The following is a 19,834-nucleotide window of genomic DNA, read 5'->3' on the forward strand; positions in this document are numbered from 1 at the left end:
ATTAAATAAATCATCAGTAAAGGCAGCCGAGGGACTTGACCAAACAATTTGAAACAATAAACAACCGAAAAATTATATCCAGCCTTTATTACTATTAGACTGTCACATGTCTTGTACATAAAACCATCTATTAAATGGTTTTGTACATAAAACAATAAACCATCTTTTTCTGTCAAACTGTCACATGTCATTAATAACTAAAGCACGATAAGGTCACGGATCCCCCTGCATTTTTACTAGTTATACCTTTCTAAATACATTCAACTCTCTGACTTCACACACCACATACCGTTTTCCATACCGAATTCATACCCTTTTTTATACTATTTTTATACCGTACCAAAGCCATACCGAAATGATACGGTATGGTATCGGTATTGGGCACCTATTTTTGGTACCGTACCGGTTGACAAGCCTAGATCTAGGGTAATTTTTGTGAGGTGTCAAGTCTTTCTTTTACCCTAAATTCAGTTATGTGAAGAGTTGGGTCAGAATGAATTGGGGTTCATAGGTCTTTGGATGTTCAGTTTGTCACATGATTTCTTTATTTCTTTTCTAAAGTGGGACCCTTGATCTAATATGAGTTCTTGAGGGACTTCATACTTGTGGAAAGTTGTACTTAGGTATTTCACTTACTCTATTTTAATTTGGCATAATGTAGGCCATTAAAACAGCCTCTTTATTATACATAGTAATTGAGGTGTTTCATATGGTATCAATCTGCCCACCAGGTGCATTTTGGTAAAAATGCTATTTCATGTTGGAGTGCACTTTTGGTATTTGGAATACCTCTATATATGGTGGAAAGACAAGGCCACATGCACCCCTCTACCACAGGTATGGATGGCAGGGTTAATTTTAGTTCCCTATCAAATCTGGAATGAAAGAAACAAGAGGCGATTTGAGGGGTAGGGGAAGACTTCAAATACCATCCTGGGTAGTGTCAAATCAGATCTTAGAGATGCTTCATCCTTTATGAAGTGCGCCATCAAATCTATGCAAGACCTGCAGATTGCACGTGATATTGGAGCTGCATTCCCATAGGCACGGCTAATGAATTCGTTGAAGTTTTGTGGAAAAAGCCGAGCTTTGATTGGGTGAAGCTGAACATTGATGGATGTTCACTGGGGAACCCGGGTCATTCTGGTGCCGCCGGTATTTTTAGGAATGCCCAAGGACAGCCTGTAGGAAGCTATGCAGAATACCTGGGAATTGCTACAAACCATACTGCAGAATTTATGGCTTTCTTTATTGGTGTACAGATGGCATTTGACAGGCACATTATACGTTTGTGGATTGAATGTGACGCTGAGGTAGTCATCGCAGCTATAAAAAAGGAGAACATCCCCTGGAAATTCAGACAGGCCTGGTTTGGCGTGGCAAACTATCTCCAAGGCATCAGGTGGGAAATCACTCATAGCTACAGGGAGGGAAACACAGTTGCTGACATTATTGCTAAGAAATGTGCTGCTACTCACACCTCTCAACAATGGGATAAAGCACCACCCTATGCTCACTATGAGATTGAATGGGACTTGCAAGAGAGGAGTCGTTTTCGTTTCTGATGATGGTCCTCTGATCTGTGCTTCTGTAGGTACTCCTTGATTTCCTGTTGATGGCAATGCCGAAGGTGGGGTTTCGGGGATGTCCTATAACTAGTCTATTGTAGGCATAGTGCCTAGGATGGTTCTGTATCTTTGGAGTCCCCTACCTGGGGACCCTCATGAACTTGTATTTTACTCATTATATTAATGCATAATTTGCTGACCTTTAGCAAAAAAAAAAACGTGTTTAGTCATGTTTAATATCAGTGGTGATGTTTAAATATGATTTTCTTCACATAAAATATCAATGCTGCCCTCAAGGGATGTTTTTGTAATTATTGTCATCTTATGTTGGATTGCACTTCAAGTGTTTGGAATACCTAACATATATGTTATTAATGTATTTAGCCATGTTTAAGATCAGTGGATGTTTAAATATGATTTTTCATGCAATTGATGTCTTTTTGCTCTCTAGGGGCATTTTGGTAGTTATTCATTTTATATTGGATTGCACTTCAGGTGTTTGGAATGCCTCACGTACATGTTATTAATCTATATAGTCATATTTAGATCAGTGGTGATGTTCAAATATGACTTCTCAGCTCTTTTATGCCTTATGCCCTCCAGGGGAATTTCGGTAATTATTGCCATTTTAGGGTGATTTGCCTTTTTGATATTTTAAATATCTCACATGCATGTTCTTAATGTATTTAGTCATACTTTAATCAATAGTGTTGTTCAAACATGACTTTACATGCATTTTATGCATTTATGCCCTCTAGGGGCATTTTGGTAATTTTACCATTTTATGCTGGTTTACATACTCAATGAATTTCTGAGCCCATATGATGCATGACTTTCTAATCAGGATTAACCTTGCATATTGTTATATGAGAGATTATTTTGAGAGAATCTTTGAACCCTAGCATCTAATACGAAGGACCAGCGTGCTCCTCCAAGCAGAATGGGGTGCGTAAAACTTTCTCATCTCTGTAACTTGACCTTTTACCCATTCTCTGGCCGGATCATTTGGAATCAATCGTAGCCCTAACCTCTAACCAGGATTTTGGCTACCCATTTAGGGTTCTAGGCCTTTCACAACCTAGATGGTGAGTCCCTTCCTTTTATTTTAAATTTTGCATTCCCTCCCACCTCAGACAGACGTGACATCATGTCACTGTCAGTTCCACATACATCTAATTCGAGTCGTTAAGATGGGGATATCAACTTCTGGTAAGTCCTGCGTTAGAACCACCGCGCAAGGGTGGGATCAAAACCGATCAACACTCGTTGTACCTACAGTAGCAACTTAGTCCTCCCTGTTAGTTTTATACAGTTAAGTTATGAAGTCTATAAGTCAAATATTTTTAAATCCCTAAACTTCCCTTACCAATGTAGAGTTACCTTTTTTACCCTTGGATCTAAAAACCCCAAAATCGATCCTCTTCCTCACACCACGCTCTTCATCACATGACCTGCAACTCAATCTCCACTAGTCATGCATCAGAGAAGAAGATCCAAGAATTGACGAAAGAAATTCCGACTCCAGTGAGAGGAAATCCGAGATCGTTGTTCTAAATTCACGATTTTGCCTTTTATCTCTCATGCATGTGTGAATTTTGAATTGTGAAAGAGGGAGAGAAGAGAACCAGAGAGGTCTTATACTTTAGTTCTAAGGTTGGTTTACTCTTTACTTTCTAGTTTTTTCTTCCTCTTTTATAAATGGGGTTTCATGTTTCATTTCAATAGCATTGTTAACAGTAAGGGTAAGAGTGTGAGACTGAGATTGGTGGAGGTGAAGGTGCTGACTACAGATGCTTTTATCTTTATCTCTACAAGACTGGTGAAGCTCCAGCCAATGGCAATGTTCGATTATAGCAAAAGAACTCTAGTTTCCCGATTGATCTAGAAGGAGAAGAGGGACCCAAAACTTTCGATTGGGGAAGGCGCAACACTGGCCTGAGCTCTAGAAGACGAAAACCAAACCTTGAAAACCTCTTTTGCATTTCTCTCCCTCTCTGGTCTTTTTTTCTCGACTCCCCTTGATTTTTCCCTCTTGCTCTTTGAAACTAAAACCCTAATTTCTCGATCTATTTCCCTTTTCCTTTTCTGATTTAACTCTCAAGTCCCTTGATTTCTTAGTCTCCCTATCTTGGTTTTCTTTTTTTCTCTCTCACTCTCCCTGATTTTTCATCCCTCAAAGTGAAGTGGTGAAAGAATATGGTTCATTGAAAGGGAATCTTCATTTGTTTTATTTGACTAAATAAATAGTTTGTACAAAGGAATGGGTTGAGGTTAAATTTATCATTTAACTTTTTAGTTTGTTTTAAATTAACACCGTTACTGTAGAGGGAGACAGATGTGTATTTTCAAATAGGAGGGGATGAGTTGAGTTTGGATTGATTATCAAGGGATGTCATGTAATTTAATTGGTCATTCTGAACCAACCAAGTTTTTTTTTTTTTGGGACAAGAAGTTACAGGATCATCACAAAATATCATTTGGATGAAGACAAAAGGAAAGAGGTTGGATGTACAAAAAAGAGACATATATTGATAACCAATAGAAAAAATGCATCGGGTGAGATAACAAAAAGAAATTTGACAGAATAAAAGCCTAATGACCTAAATGATGTGGACTCAGTGATGTCTTCAGTGTGATCTCGTCTACACAAGAGTGAAGTACTGCTACTGCTTCGTCATTGGACTATACAATTTTTACCATAAAAAAAGTGCTCTTCTAACCGGAGTTGGGTGCTAGGTCCATTTTAAGTCAGCCAGTAAGACTGATGCTCATCAAGTTAATGACTATAGTTTAACGCATTCGGGTGACAGTTTAATTTTTTCGGCATCCAACAAATTCTAGATGGCATGCTGGAGATGGAAGCACTGATTAGTGGGATGACCCTCTTGGTCATGATAATTACAATACAAGTTTGGATTGTACCATTTTGGGGGAGGATCGCCGATTGAACGTTGAGGAATGGTGCCTAAAAGCCCTATTTCTCTCAGCTCAGTGTACAATGCAGCCTGCTAGGGCGACGAGTCTTACTGTGCCATGAGAGGAACCAATGTCGAAGCTCCTACTACCGTCCTTCTTGGAGATGCATCCTAACAGATCTTAACCCGTTTAGGTGTGTCAGAGGATTCAGAGAATTTTCTCAAAGGGGATTCTAAGGCCATTTATTTTGGGCCAACTAGGTCAGGTAGACATCCTTTACTAATGTAGTTTCCATTACGACTATATTATGTAGGTTTTGAAGGAGCTTCCTCATAGGGTCTAGTCCAGTTATTGGCACAAGTTGTTGACATTGCAACCAGTAAGACTGTTGAGATATATCTGGGTTACTTAGAAGAACTTGTCGAAGGATGCTTCTAGTGGCAAAAACCTCTCCATATATTTCTTCAAGATCTTAGAGGATGTCGTTTTTCCCTTGGTGTGAGGAGAGTAATTTCATGAGACAGCTTAAGGCACTCTTCACTCCATTTCTGTAGGACACGATACAAAATTTGTTCTTAGAGATGGAAGGGCAAAAGGTCAATCTGAGATAGCAGTTCTGCCAAAATTTGATCTTTGGAGCCTTACTGACCTCAGGCTCACTTGGCTCTCTTTCATTCCCTTTCAGTCTCGGGATACCCGTGAGGGGTGTCAGTCTGTCAGTCATAACATCTTCTCCTTCTATCACAACTCTGATGTGTGCCCTGGACACTGTCAAGGTTGCTATGGGGGTTATTGGCTTTCCAATAGTAGGTACTATGTCACCTTGAGACTGGCCCTACACTGTTTGCAAGATATATGCCATGATCAATCTTATTTCTGACACCTCAGCCTGATCTCCGTGCTCCCCTAGTTGGAATCTCTAAAGGGGTCCCGAAGGTTTGGATTTGAGTAGGCTGAAAAAAGACATACAACCTTGGCAAGAACGGAGTTCCGCGGAATATATGACTCATGCTCCTTTAGGTTCTTTAAATTCTGTAGGTGGCATAGCTATCGAGATCAATGCTTTCTCGGTATCTTTGATTAGTTTGTTGTTTACTTTTATGGGCTAATGAAATACTTATGGTTTGATACATAAAAAATTTTCCATCCCATTTTATAGACAGACGAATCGGTTCGATAATAAATATCCCCCTTTTTATCAATTCTGAAAAAGTTAGATCCCTCTGAATCAGCATTACGTTTTGAGAGATTTGAAAAACACTATCTCGTTGAAAGGTTCTATTCATCTGCTGTTTCTCAACGCATTTCTTTGGACAAAGACTCCGGTTTTTCCTCTTTTCGGATGGTAAATATTTCTCAGAACATAGAGTGTGACTAGGCCTTCTAATTCTTTAAGAGTTTTATCTAAAAGATTCTCGATATAACTAGGAAGACGTTTCAAATACCATACATGAGTTACTGGACATGCCAGTTATCCAATGAAAACAAAAGGAAAAAAAGAGAATTTTTGTTTTTTAACAGTCTGGGGAATGGAAACGGAACTTCCTTTTGGTTCTCCCCGAAAACAACCATCTTTTTTTAAACCCATTTTAAAAGAACTCGAAAAAAAAAATTCAAAAAGTGAAAAAGAAATTTTTTTTAGTTCTAAAAAATTTTAGACTCACTTTATGATCTAATTGTATTTCGGGTAAATCTCTACTTGATGGATCCATGGTGTCTTTGTCTAGAAATGACCTGATTGGACTCTGAATCACAAGTTAAGTGGAGAGAAGGGAGATTCCAAAATCTCTGGTGTATGGAGGGAGTGGGGACCAGATCAGATTGATTCAAACTAGCCTATTGCTGAGGTGGGTCCATGCAGATAGCAGGAAATTTTGATGACGCGGGATCGTGTCTTATATAAGCAAAAGAGACTTTATTTGAAGACACAAAAGGATTAATAATGGATATTTTTTTTTTTTTTTTGCATTTTGATCTTTTCATGGATAAGAATAGACAAAGTTAGATCATGTGACAAAACGCTGTTTGCCTTTGACCCTACCTTATTCAAGTAATTGATGATATGACCATATCATCTTATGCTGAGGGATATCAGTATCCGTATAAAATTCGGAACGGTTCTCCTATTAGAGGGGAAATATCGCCCCCGCCCCCCCGTCCTTAAGAAGTGACTGACTTTTACCATAAATCCTTCATCGTAGGCATGCTATATCAGATAAAGTATGGAATCCGAGTTTCTCTTTTCTTTTCGAGGACAATCTGAGTTTCTCTTTTGTAGGCATGCTATATCAGATAAAGTATACCTACAAGTGTTCTAATCTGAAGAGCACAAAATGTGTCTCCGATAAGAATATCTCGGTGGTTTAACCCTTTGTTAGTATATAATGCCTTTTATCACGGGACCATTCAAGAATCTCTTTTTTGTAGGCATGCTATACTAAATAGAGTATTCCAATGAGAATTCTAATCAGAGCCTCAATCAATCTACAAAGCTAGCTTTTGGTGTATCCTAGTCATATATGGTCTAATTTCCTACATGATTCATGCAATAGGTAGATCATAGGACAGAACATATCACCGTTGACTGAACCAATATATCTATCGCTTGTATAAGCGAGTCATGCGTATGTGGTTCCTTTGATATGCCAAGGGAGTAGATCAGTCGGTCTTAGAATGGTCAAACTAATGCCTTATTTAAGTATCAAATGTACCTCACAACACACACGTGACCACCCTCGCCGGTGATTCTAAACCATTAAAATACAGTATCAAGGGGTGTGACTTAGCCGCAGATTTCCAATGACTATACGTAGGTTTGAACGATTAAACCACGTGGTTAAAGTGATTCTATGACGTGAGTGTGTGCATGAGTGTAGTGCAGAAAGTGGCCATCATTTGAACTCAGAATGTCCATAAAGAACATCCTCATTGCCTGATTTCACTTCGAATAGTTTTATGTAAGAAGCGGGTATCATCCGATCTCAAAGTACTTAGTATGAAGTGTCTCACCTCCCCGGGGGTAGACACAATAGGAAGTACCCTCATCATTTGATTTCACTCTGAACATAATGCATGATGCAATTATTATAATTAGGATACAAACAAAAGGTTAGCCAAACATGTTATCATTCAAACAATATTTGAGAGAGAATAATATTTGCATTTAAACAAAAGCATCTAGTATTGAAAGCTTGACCATAAAACTTTCCCCAACGGAGTCGCCACTATAACGTTCAATGCGGGCAGGGGACACTTTGTGGGTGTCAAAAGTGCCTTCTCGTGGGGTTGGTGTAGACACCTCATTTTATCTTTTCCCCCGGAGGTCTCCCGTAACGATGATGAGTACCCTTTAAGGCCTAGAGCCGGTGTATCTGTGGATCTAGCGTCAGTGTACACTACCCGAATCTGTATACCGATCATCCTTTTCCCCTTGTCGGAGCCCAAACCAGAGTCTCCAAGCCATCCAAGAACCCCTGAAAAGGCTAGCCCTGACCCAGACCCCTCGGAACCAGGCTGGCCTAGCCCAAAACCTAGCCCAAACAGTCCAAACTACCCCTTTCGACACCCGAACCTAGATCAACACTCAAAGACCTCGAGTCCAAACTGAACCCACCTTCCATTGACATCGACATATTCCCCTTCACTGTCTAACAATCCATTTCTACTCTCTATCCTATTTTGACATTCAGACAATGACAATCGACATCAGATCAATTTCCCTTGAGTGTTGTTCATTGACAGCCCCTCGATGTAAACCATACCCCACTTTGATGTCGACTCGAGCAATTTCAATGTCAAATCTCTGTAAATCTGAGAAGCCAAAACTTACCATGTTTGACTTCGATTGCGATTCTTTTCATAACCAAGCCTATTTTTGGCACCTTAGATCTCAATCTTGGCTCCCTTAGGCCTCCAAAAAACCCTTCCTAAGGCAACTAAACACATGCCACCCATCCATTGGTCCTTACCTTGACTTTAGATCCATCGTCGATCCAAAGATACCTTTCATGGACAATCCAGATTAATCTAGCCATACCTATACGAATTTGAGAGTGCACATACCCCTCCACATCTATATATACACCTCCTCTCACATTGAGGAGGTTTACATGAACCTTACATGCGCTTCCTATAAGATTTTCTTATTTCCCAGTTCAGACCATGCCCTCTTACACCCATACTTAGCCTTCATTCAAGAGCTTTGAAGCTTTGGCCTTAAACTACCACTCCCTTCACCCCTTGAGCACCATAATCCTACTTGAGACTTCAAGATCAAGGTTTGGAGACACCAATCCAGTAATCTCGGCTTCAAAACGAAGTGTCCGCTTATAAAAAGACAAGAGAAGCCTCCTACAAGTGGCGATACTTCTACGTACAAATCTCCTGATTTACGAAAGAAAAACCTCTACATCATCATTTTCATTCAACTAGATAGGCCGCCTTTAGCCTCTTGATTCTATTTAATACACGTTTTCACTTTTACTTTGTTTTGCATCTCTAGAGGAAGGTGATCCCATCTCTCTAGATGGCGATCACCCATACTCCTTATCTTTCCCTTTCTTATATTTCATTTATGTTGCATCTTACCTACATGCATACATATCTCCATGATCCTCATCTCCTGTAGTCTAAGATTCCTTCATGCATATATCTGTATATGCATATATGTTTACTTGCTTTATTTTCAATTTCTATGTTGTTCCCTGCTTATACATTGAACTATCATCCCTGTTTTCATATTCTTCTCTTATCCATATTTAGATTAGAGTCATTCATGCTTAGATCCCATCGGTCTTTGAGTCCTTTTTACATTCCTGTATACTAACCCCTGCCTTGTAGTCGAACCTCCGAGTATGTCCCTCTTGCTCATTGTCACGTTTTATTTCTTTATGATTTGTGTACCTTGCATTCTCCCCAAAAGCATGTTATGCCATTACCTATGCCTAGCAATAGAAAGACCGGCAAGTCCGGACGGACTGGGGTGCCTAATACCTTTTTTGGACTGTAACTTGACCCGTACCTAGATCAACGGACCATTTGTCCCCAGACAGACATCGCATGAGAGTCATTACATACAAATTTTGGGTCCTAGACCCTCCTCTAGGTGGCGACTCCCTACATACAAGTAACACCTCTCTCTTCTCCCCAAAGAGGGATGAGGTGGAGGATATAGTGGCGATACCCTGCCATGACCATTTGTCCTCACAGTTGGTCCCTCTTTAGTGACTCAAATGAAACATGATGTGGTGCGGGGGATGCACAATTTAGAAATAAAAGGAGTTGTCACCTAGGATTTTATGGGCCTAGAACCCTATATAGGTAGCCCAAATCCTAGTTAAGGATAGGGCTACGATTGATTCCATATAGTCTGTCCAAAGTATGAGTAAGAGGTCAGGTTATGGAGATAGGAAGGTTTTATGCAGCACAATCCTCTCGGATGAGCCGGCCATTCTATTAGATGTTAAGGCTCAAAGATTCTCTCAAAACAAAGTATGCTATATCAACATGCGAGGCTAATATTTATATATGCAATCATGATACAAGTCATACATTAATCATATGCAAACACACTAATATTTATGCTAAAACAGGTTACTTTAAAGACCTACATTATGCCAATTTGAAATGAAATGAGGGGTGAACTTACCTAAGTACGACCCTCAACGAGGATAAAAATGGTAGATTCCCTGCTTCTTGGGTGAACTTTCGCATAAAAAAATCAGAAAAACTTTGGCTCTATCAGACAAGATTTATTGATGGAATTTTGCTAAAACCCTGACTTATAAAATGACTCTTGTTGATGAAATTCGAGCAGAACCCGGACTTATTGGGCGAATTTTGTTGACGAAATTCCAGTAGAACTCTAACTTATCGAATGCATTTAGTTGACAAAATTGGGGTAGAACCCTGGCTCAGGTGGAGGGGGATTGACTATCTCTCTCTCTCTCTCTCTCTCTCTCTCTCTCTCTCTCTCTCTCTCTCTCTCTCTCTCTCTCTCTCTCTCTCTCTCTCTCTCGCTTTAAGGACTATACTTCCTAAAAAAGGTTGAGCTTAGAAGTGGACCACACACGTAATTCTAGGCTAAATCAGGTAGGTTCCCATTCTTGTTGATTCAGGACATCGAGGGGCTTATCAAGGGACTATTTGCAAGGCCAAGGGACATCGAGTTTCAAGATAACACTAAAACAAGTGGAAAACTCTCAAAAAAATGGCTCTGGGCCAGAGAAATTTGATTATATTCAATAGAAGGAAGTATTTATAGGTTTCAAATTAGGATTTTTTGAGATTTTTTTGAGATGGTTTTGTAAATGGACCCAAAAAAGGGTTCCATGTATTTATGGAATCATAAAGTGATCTGTGGAACACTTTATGGTCCATAGATCTGTGGGTCCATAAATGGATCCCGGATCTTCTTTCTGGTGCCAAAAATGTCTTATTTTATTGTTTGGCGCGTTGGTCAAGTGCTCACTTGTTGAATGCTTGGTCAAGGATTCAAGTCCTGGAAACATCCTCTTTGAAAGCAGGGGTAAGGCTGCGTACATTTGACCCTCTCCAGATCATGCTAAACACGGGAGCCTTGTACGCTGGGTACGGCTTGTTCGTGCCCAGACATCGGATTGTTTCGTGCAATTTTGGACTCGTCTTCCTAGCACTATACAATGTTGTAGGTGTTGTTCTATGTTTTAGTCCAAAAATATTTTAAAATTCAAAACAAGTGTTAACCCTGTTTTAGTGCCAAAGGACTTTCAACACTCTTTTTAAAGCTACTTTTGCACCACTAGATAGCATCAAGTATTTTGCACTTAAAGTAGTTTATCCAAACCTTATCGAGGTCATGGTGGGGTAGGTTACGTGGTTGTGGGGTGAGTACTTCTTAAGAGAGGTACTATGTCAATCCACGTCATGTTGTTGTCATCATCAGGGGTGACAAAATTCAGCGTCTACAATAGATGACTATGCTAGGCCTCTACTTGCAAATGGAGAGGGGACTGGAAGTGCTGCTTGACGTGGTGGTGGCTGCTAGTGCAATAGAGAGTTGGCCTTCAACTCTTCCCCCATCGGATGTACAACATCCTGTTATTCCCTCTTGCCCCCTCCCTCACACCCCACCCTTGCCACCCTTTCCTAAGTTGGGATGCCAATCCCTAGTGGCCTATGGGCTCTCAATATGATCTAACAAAAAAGAAAAAAAGGGACCATGTTGGTTCGAGATTTATCAAATTTGAAAGGCAAACTCAACTACCCGATCCATCTTGTATTGAACGTTATGTTTTCACTCTTTATTGCCATCTGTAATCCTGATCAAAGCTGTCTAGCCAATTAGCTCATGGTATAATGCACTTCAACAGGACCTTCGTACATTAGTCGTTAATTAAGGATGACACGGACAGTAATTCTGAAAACTTTGATTTGATCTAAACTTTCACTTAATTAAAATTTTGGGTTGCATACATAGGCTTATGTTGAGGGTAGTGAGCTAATAATTACGACGTTAAAGGTTTCCTATATAGTCCACTTACTAAGCTTAATCGGACTTTGTCAAATGAAAAAATATAACTTCTAGGTAAGATCATTAAGAGGCTTGAATCGATGTTTTCAAATTTTCTTTGGTCAGGTCCCAACTTAGAAAGAAAAATTCACTACATTTCTTGGGACTTTGTTTGCAAGCCTAAGGGGGAAGGTGGTTTGGGTGTTAAGAGGATTCGAGAAATGAATTTAGCAGGTATCCTAAAACAAATCTGGTGGATTGGGGCAAAAAAAAAAAAAAAAAAAAACAAGAAAGCCTATGGGTTGATTGGGTGTATCACAGGTATTTGAAGGACGACTCCCTATGGACAGTGAAGCCTCTTTAGAATTGTTCTTAGGTGTGGCGAAAGATATTGAACTATCGGCATAGAGTTGAAGGAATGTTGCAACACCTTATCAGAAATGGCACTTCCACCCGAATATGGCTTGACCCTTGGCACGCAGATGGTGTTCTTCCTTTTGTTTATGGAGATCGCATTCGATATGAAGCCAGCTCCCACATGCATGCTCTCCTTGTTTCTATCCTTCGGAATGGTAACTGGGATCTTGGACCAGCGATTTCTAGAGATCTTCAAGAGGTTTGGGGTAAAATTGCTAGCATTCCTAAATTATCTTTTGGGGAAGAGAACAGAGTGGTGTGAAGAGAAAATTCTTCAGGTATTTTTTTCTATTAAATCTGCATGGAATTTGGTTTGAGGCCTAGCTCCCAAGGTGGAATGGAGGGAGGCAATCTAGTTCTTTTGTAACATTCCAAAACACTCTTTCATAGCTTGGCGTTGTCTCAAGGATGCTTTACCAACTATAGATCAACTTCCCAAAAGGAATATCCAAGTCCGACCTTACACTTGTTTCTGTTGGGCAGGCCTTGAGAGTAGGATTCATCTTTTTTTTTAATGTAGTTATACAAATAAGATTTGGAGAGGAGGTTTTTATGGAATGCTCATCAGCTCATATGCTTGGCAATGACATCATGGTGATAGCCAGTTGGGTGGCTAAGAATTTTGGAGGGAGTGGAAAAATAGATGACATTGGGAGATTATCGTTGGGAGTGCATCTCCCATCAAGATGTGATCTATGTCACAATGCCTTGGAATTGAAATCCAATCTATTTCTGGATTGTGCTTATGCCCGTCATATTTGGAATTCATTCTTGGTGAATTTTGGTCTTCAATGGCCTTCACCCTCTTCTTATGAAGAGTTGGTTTTGTGGTGGAAGTGGAACTTGAAATTGATGGGTTTGAAGGAAGTCTGGTTGGTTGGTGTGGTTTTGATTCTTTTTTTAATTTGGGCGGAAAGGAATGGAAGAAGGTTTGAGGAAAAGGCAAAACATGCTTTTCTAACTTTTCAAGCCATCCTGAGATGCATTAGAGATTTGGCCCACTACTTTAGTTCCCCGATGCAAAATATTTTAGACTTCTCTTATGACACTTATGTTAAAATTCCTATTATTCCCAAGCCTTCCAATTTAACCAGAGAGGTTTTTTGGTGTAACCCATTCTCGAACTGGGTTAAATTAAATGTGGATGGGTGCTCACTAGGCAACCCAGGCAGAGCGGGCACGGGTGGTATTCTTCTAAACAGCTGGGGTTTCCCCATGTTAGCTTTCAGTTTATTCCTAGGTGTCAAGATGAATTATGTGGCAAAATTTGACGATGTAATTCAGGGTCTTTTGAGGGTTGAGGCCCTTGGTGTTTCGAAGATTTGGATTGAAAGTGATTTTGCAGCTGCTGTTTTGGCTATACAGTCTAGATCGATCCTTTGGTTTATTAGACAGGACTAGAATGCTCTTCTTCCCTTCATGGAGCGTATACATTGGAAAATTACCCATTGCTTTAGGGAAGCAAATCCTGTACGTTGCAGACTATCTCGCTAAATCTGCTACGAAGTAGGGTGAATCTCTCCCCCAAACGTCAATTTTTTCCTACTTTGCGATCAATGCCATAATGGAGGATATCCTAGGTCGGCCTCGGTTCCAATTTTCTTAGAGCTTTTCTTGGGTCTATCTCTTTAAGGGTGAGCTTTTCCTGCACATGGCTATGCCGTAGGTGGGTTAGTTCTCTCTTTCTTTTGTTTTCTTGTATTCGTCTTGGTATGCTTGGACGTTAAACACTTGTAATTTTACTTTAATTCTTAATATATTTTTGCAGACCTTTAGCAAAAAAAATATATATATATATATTATTAAGGATATCAAAGCTGATGTGGTTGATAGATGTCGTTCAATCTGCTTCAAATGCAAGAACTATCCTTGGAATTTCAGATTGATGGAAAATGGGGGTCTCTATGCTTACAATCTCTTAGTCTCTTGGCTGCTATAAATTCGTAATGTTAGCTATGATTGTTATACCCACACCCAAAATACACCCTAATTTTTTGGGCTAATTGAATTCTCATTGGTAGGTGTTGTGACGCTGCCAACTGTCGACGCCTATGACCTTGGGTCGTGGCAGCCAAGGGGAAGGTTTTAACAAAAGGAAGGTAATCACTCTTTGATGAGCAATGAGACCACCCAAGGATAAGCTTTTAACCTAAAATATTATGTGTACTCACCCTCCCTTTGAAGTCCTTGAAGTGCGGACCAAGGCCCGGGGCTTGTTTGAGGTTAAAAAGGTCTTCAACAAGGGCAGATTTTTATACGGATTCTCTTCTGTGAGAATCCGACCGAGAATCCACCCATGCTGTACTGCCCATGATGGGGTATTGGTTGATGGGACCCATTGTCTTATGATCCGTGCAAGTGTGTGATGTCCCCATGCACTGTGGACCCCATCTACAACCTATCTTTCTATGTTGGGTCATGTAGGTGGGCTCTCAAGGCCCAACTTAAGCTAAAATGAGTTTTTGGGGTCCTAATTTAAAGAATAATGAGTTTTAGGTTTTAAGGGGGCTAAGGCAAACAGGCCCGAAGGCCACTTTAAGTTATAAATGGCTGAGCTCTTCAGCTATTTCTTCTTTTCTCCCCCAGCCAAATACTGGAAAGAAAGAAAAGAAAGAAAGAAGGAGAAGGAAGGAGAGAAGGGAGGAAGGGGGGAACCTTTCTGTCCTCTTCTTACACATCATGCTTCCCCCCCCCCCCCCTATTGTTGTCCAAACAAGGAAGGGAAGCTGAGGAGAAGGAGAGAAAGAGAAGGGGAAGAGGAAGAAAGGAAGAAGAAAGGAGAAGGAGTGGTGGCACCTTGGAGGTGCAGTTCTTGTTCCTCACACTTGGCAGCTCAAGGTAGGTGCTTTTAAACTCCATTCTTCTCCCTCCATTTTGGGTTTTGGGTTTGACCTAGGGTAGGTTTGGCCTTGGGTTCTACCTGGAATGGAAGCTACTATTGTAGGACCACTATATGACCTTGTGTGGTGCTAAAGCCCACTTGTTTGAATGCTTTTAAACCTCCATTAAAGCCATTTTAGAAACTTAGGGTTTCTTTTCATCAAAACCTTAGATTTCGGTTCATGGTGGATTCAATCCATTGAGCCCACCAATACCTCAGTTTAAATAGGTTTACTTAACCCTAGGAGACCCTAGGACACTTCCCCCAAGTCCTTGGGGCATTAAAATCCAAGGGGAATGGATTTGGAGGGTTCAAACTTTGGATTCTCGGATCTACAGGTGGGTGGATTATAACTTAGATTTACTCTCTGGTAAATCCATCTGAAAATCCGCCAGCCTTAAGAAGCTACTGCCTTGGTCAGATTTTCACCGGGATTCTGGTACTGTTACATCCACAGGGTATTGTAACCACTCGACCTCTGCTCGTTGTTTTGGCCATAACTTGGTCGATACATATCGTATCAACGCGATTCAAATTACATTGTAAACTTGACTTAAAGGGATGCAATTCTTATGAATCAAACTTTGACCAAATTGAAGTGTAAAGTCCTAGAAATGGGGCCCAAACCTAACTGTTATGTTTTGACAGCAATGTTAGAATTGAAATTATTTTACCCCGGCGACCTTGTTTGTTCGTGGATGTTTTGTAGGCTGTTGATGATCTTATTGGGGGTTAACTACAACCTTTAATGACTTCTAGATACACTAAGTGGGTTATCTAATATGGTGCTAAGGGCTACCCCTTGATTACCCATTGACCGCCCTTAGAATCCATTTTAAAACCTTAAGGTTCTTTTCCACTAAAACCCCAGTTTTGGATTCATTATTGGTTTCACCCTCAAATCCCAGATGCTTGGCCTTAATAGGTTCTTGGAAACTCGAAGGACCCTAGGATACTTCCCCCTAGCCCTTGGATCCTTAGGATCCAATACAAATGAAAATTGGAGGTGAAGACCTCAAAATCCCGGGCTTAACCTCAGGCAGATTCTCATACAGATTCTCCCCCAAGACAATCCGATTGAGAATCCGCTAGCCTTATGAGACTACTGCCTGGATCGGCTTTTCACCAGGTAGCAGGTACTATAGAATCTTACTGAAAATCCACCCCTGCCCTTTTGAGCCTTATACTTGGACAGTGTTTAGGGAATGCTAGGGGACCTTCCCTTCATGTTTTTAACATCTTTTCGCACCTTCTTAGGCGTCTAAAACAACTAAGGTGATGTGTGTGGGGTGACGATCAGAGGACGAATCTTAACCTTCTATTCGCAAACCAATAGGTGAGTGGGTGTGGATTTGATTTATTTTGGGAGTGTTTTGCATTATATTATGCTTGTATGTCATTTCTCATGCATACTCATTCTTGCATTATATAACCATGTTTGTGGAAATTCTGAATGTATGTGTTATGAATGTGGCTTATTAATGCTTTCATCATGTTTATAATTGGTCTGTCATGCGTCATGTTGTACTGGTACCCGAGTACTAGATGGTATATATGAGACGTTGATGCACCCGGAATATCTCTCAATACGATAGTTCATGTAGTATTGCGGTTAGGGTTATGTTCCCCTTGCTGCGACCCTTACCAATAGGGGTTTAGATGTTGGGTAACAAAGCTCCCTGTGTGCCTGAGGAGTGATACAAGGCCAGGTCAGGGATGAACATTGGTTATTGGGGTCTGCCTCTAGGTGGCAAGTGGCTTTGACCGACATCCCAAGGTAAGAATTGAGGTTGCATCGCGGTGATAAGATAAGTGATTCGTGATGTTTCCCGAGTTGTTGCAGTAGCAAGAACCTGGTAACGAAGACATATTTGCTAGGTGACTAATATTGCTAACTAATTCATGCATCATGGACTATGTGTTATCGTTTTTTTGTTTCCCATCCTCTCACTGGACTCAGTGGAGCTAACCCCTCTTTGCGCAAACTTTTTAGATGTGTTTGCAGGTAATATTTTGATGGTGCTCCTTCTTTGGTTATGTTTTGTTCGGTATTGCTGATGCGTAGCCAATGACTTTGGGCTATGATGCTGAGTAGCTATTGATAACTGTGCCAATGGGGGCATTTGGATCGAGGGAACTTATCTTTTATTCCTTTGAATGTTATCATTTGTATTGTGTAAACCTTATAATTTTATTTGTTGTGGTTTTAGCCTTTAGTTGACCCTTTTGAGATAAAATGTAATATATGGAATTACTTATCACTTAAATGTTTGAATCCCCTTTAATGATGATATACGCTTCCGCACTCTTGTTTATACTTTTGCTACTATAGTAAACGTGCTTCTTTTTCGCACTCTGATGTACATATGATATTTGTATTTTGAGTTGACTATGATTCGAACCACTGCATCGAGATCCTTGTAGTGGTTAGGATGTTGGTAAGCATCCTAGTCATATCAAAACCCTAGGATGGGGGTTGGGGTATGATAGTGATTGTTCGAGCAGGTTGTGGATGCTATTACCTAAGTGTCCATTGGTCCTTCTCTTGTGTAAGCCTTTGGGAGGAGAAAAACCATTTAAGGTCCACCAGGGAAGGGAAGCATCGAAGAAACAAAGAAGAAGGTCTTGAGATGGAAAGAACTTTGGAACGAATTAATTTCAAACAATCAAACGTTCATAGAGGAATGTTAGTTTGCATGAATATATTAGAAATAATGACTAAAACTTTTACATGAATATATCTTGATCGGCTGAATTTATAAAAGTTAGTTTCTACAGAAGAATGTTTTAGTTTTTCAGTTTTTAGTTTTTAGGTTTTAGTAAGAAGAAGACTTCTTAATTCAAACTTCAAAAGTATTTAGAGGACATGACCATCACGGCGGCCATTGTATTTGTAGCGTAGCGTCGGTTAGGTTGGCGTACAACTAGCTAGAAGCCAAAATTTGACACCTCATTAATTAGCCCAGACGTATCCTCCCAGCTATCCAGGTTGGACTTAAGTCTGGTCAATCAACTGTGGGGTTTCTCCTTTTACACCACTTATTATATGTTAATTCTGCCGATATGTAGTTTTCACCATCCTTATTTTCCATTTGAAATATCTAAGAGCCTTCTTAAATTCGTACAAGTATTTAATCTCAATCACTTTCTTACATTAATGCCTCTTTTGTTTTGTTTCTTTCCATAAACTTAAAGTTCAACAACCGGAAGTTGTCATCTTGACTTGCATTATTTCTATATTCTTGACAAGTATAGCCAACTGTTTCTATCTCTGATTCTTCAAAACACTAGAACATATATAATCTCGGAGATCTTTTCTAATTATGCAAGTCCATCAAGAGTTCAGATCTGCTACCCACCTGGGGATCTGAACCCTCTATGGGGGTGTGGGACTCGCCTCTAGATGGGACTTCCACAGCTTTATAAGGCCAAAGAAACTCGTCTACTAATCAAAGTTTAGATAACATTAAAATTGAAGTAAATAAGGTATACTAAGCTTAATAGTTAAAATCCGAAGAGACCAACTGCTCTTGTGATCTGGAAATAATATTTCGACTGAGTTTTCCTTAAGCCACAAAGATTGGGAATCCATTCACTGTGGTGCTTCAGATGTGTGTGGGAGAAGGTTGATCTGGAGAGTATTTTGAGGAACATGCAGCTAAGTCAATGACATATACAATTTGAGATGGAGCTCCAAACTTCATACTAATGATGTTTTATGGAATGCTCAAATGAGATCTAGATATAGGGATTGGGTTGCGGAGGATGGGGTGGGCAGGTGGGGCGGTGGGGTCTTGCAAAGAAGAAATGGGAAGAAGAAGAAGAAGAAGAAGAAGAAATGGATTACCAATTAGATCGGTATTTAATTATTAAATTAATCTTTAATTGTTAATTTAATACCTATATCAAATCTAATAGACAATAATAAATGATTCCAATCTAATGGATGTAAACCAGGCTACTTGGAATATGTACTACCCACGCAACCAAGTAGAGTTCTTTCTCCTATTATAATATATTAAATAACAAAATATGTGTGACATTTAAAATTTATAATGTATATGGCCAAATATTCTTGTCGCAGCGCAGGATGCACCCAAACACATGGGGGTGGGTGAAATGACCGCCCCACCCCCTGAATGGCCGAAATGACGCCCCATGTGTATGGGCACAACCTACGCTCCTAACTAGAGAACAATCGTCTAATTTATGCATTGGGAAGCAGTTTTCTGTCTGGGAGTGTGGCTTACGCCAGCACTCCCATGTGTTTATCTCTCTCCTCCTCAAAACAAGGGGCATAGGTGTCTTTTCAAATGGGGAGGAGAGAGATTGACTCATGGGAGTGTTGGCATAGGCCACACTACCGAACAGATAACTTTCTCCCATATATATTATATTAATATATATTGTATAGTATAACTTCAGGGTTGGGCTCAACCTAAAGCCTCAACCCTAGTCCCTAGCCGACCTGACCCTTACTCAGAGTCAAAAATTTCTAGCCCTGACCCGCCCTCAGGGCTAGGGTATCTCAACCCAGGCCCTATCGGGCTCTGGGTGGGCCAA

The 19,834-nt window shown here is 40.2% G+C and overlaps 1 long non-coding RNA gene across 1 annotated transcript in view; it reads left to right on the forward strand.

Annotated features, from left to right (window-relative positions):
• LOC122660028 overlaps positions 1-19,146 on the forward strand; it is a 21,655-nt gene extending 2,509 nt beyond the window's left edge. Inside the window, exons 2-3 of the long non-coding RNA XR_006332603.1 lie at positions 5,956-6,104; positions 19,108-19,146. This is a non-coding gene — a long non-coding RNA (uncharacterized LOC122660028). The remainder of the gene's footprint in view (positions 1-5,955; positions 6,105-19,107) is intronic.
• The last annotated feature ends 688 nt before the right edge of the window (positions 19,147-19,834 follow it).

The sequence above is a fragment of the Telopea speciosissima genome, chromosome 4 (genome assembly GCF_018873765.1).
Source record: "Telopea speciosissima isolate NSW1024214 ecotype Mountain lineage chromosome 4, Tspe_v1, whole genome shotgun sequence".
Lineage (NCBI taxonomy): Eukaryota > Viridiplantae > Streptophyta > Magnoliopsida > Proteales > Proteaceae > Telopea > Telopea speciosissima.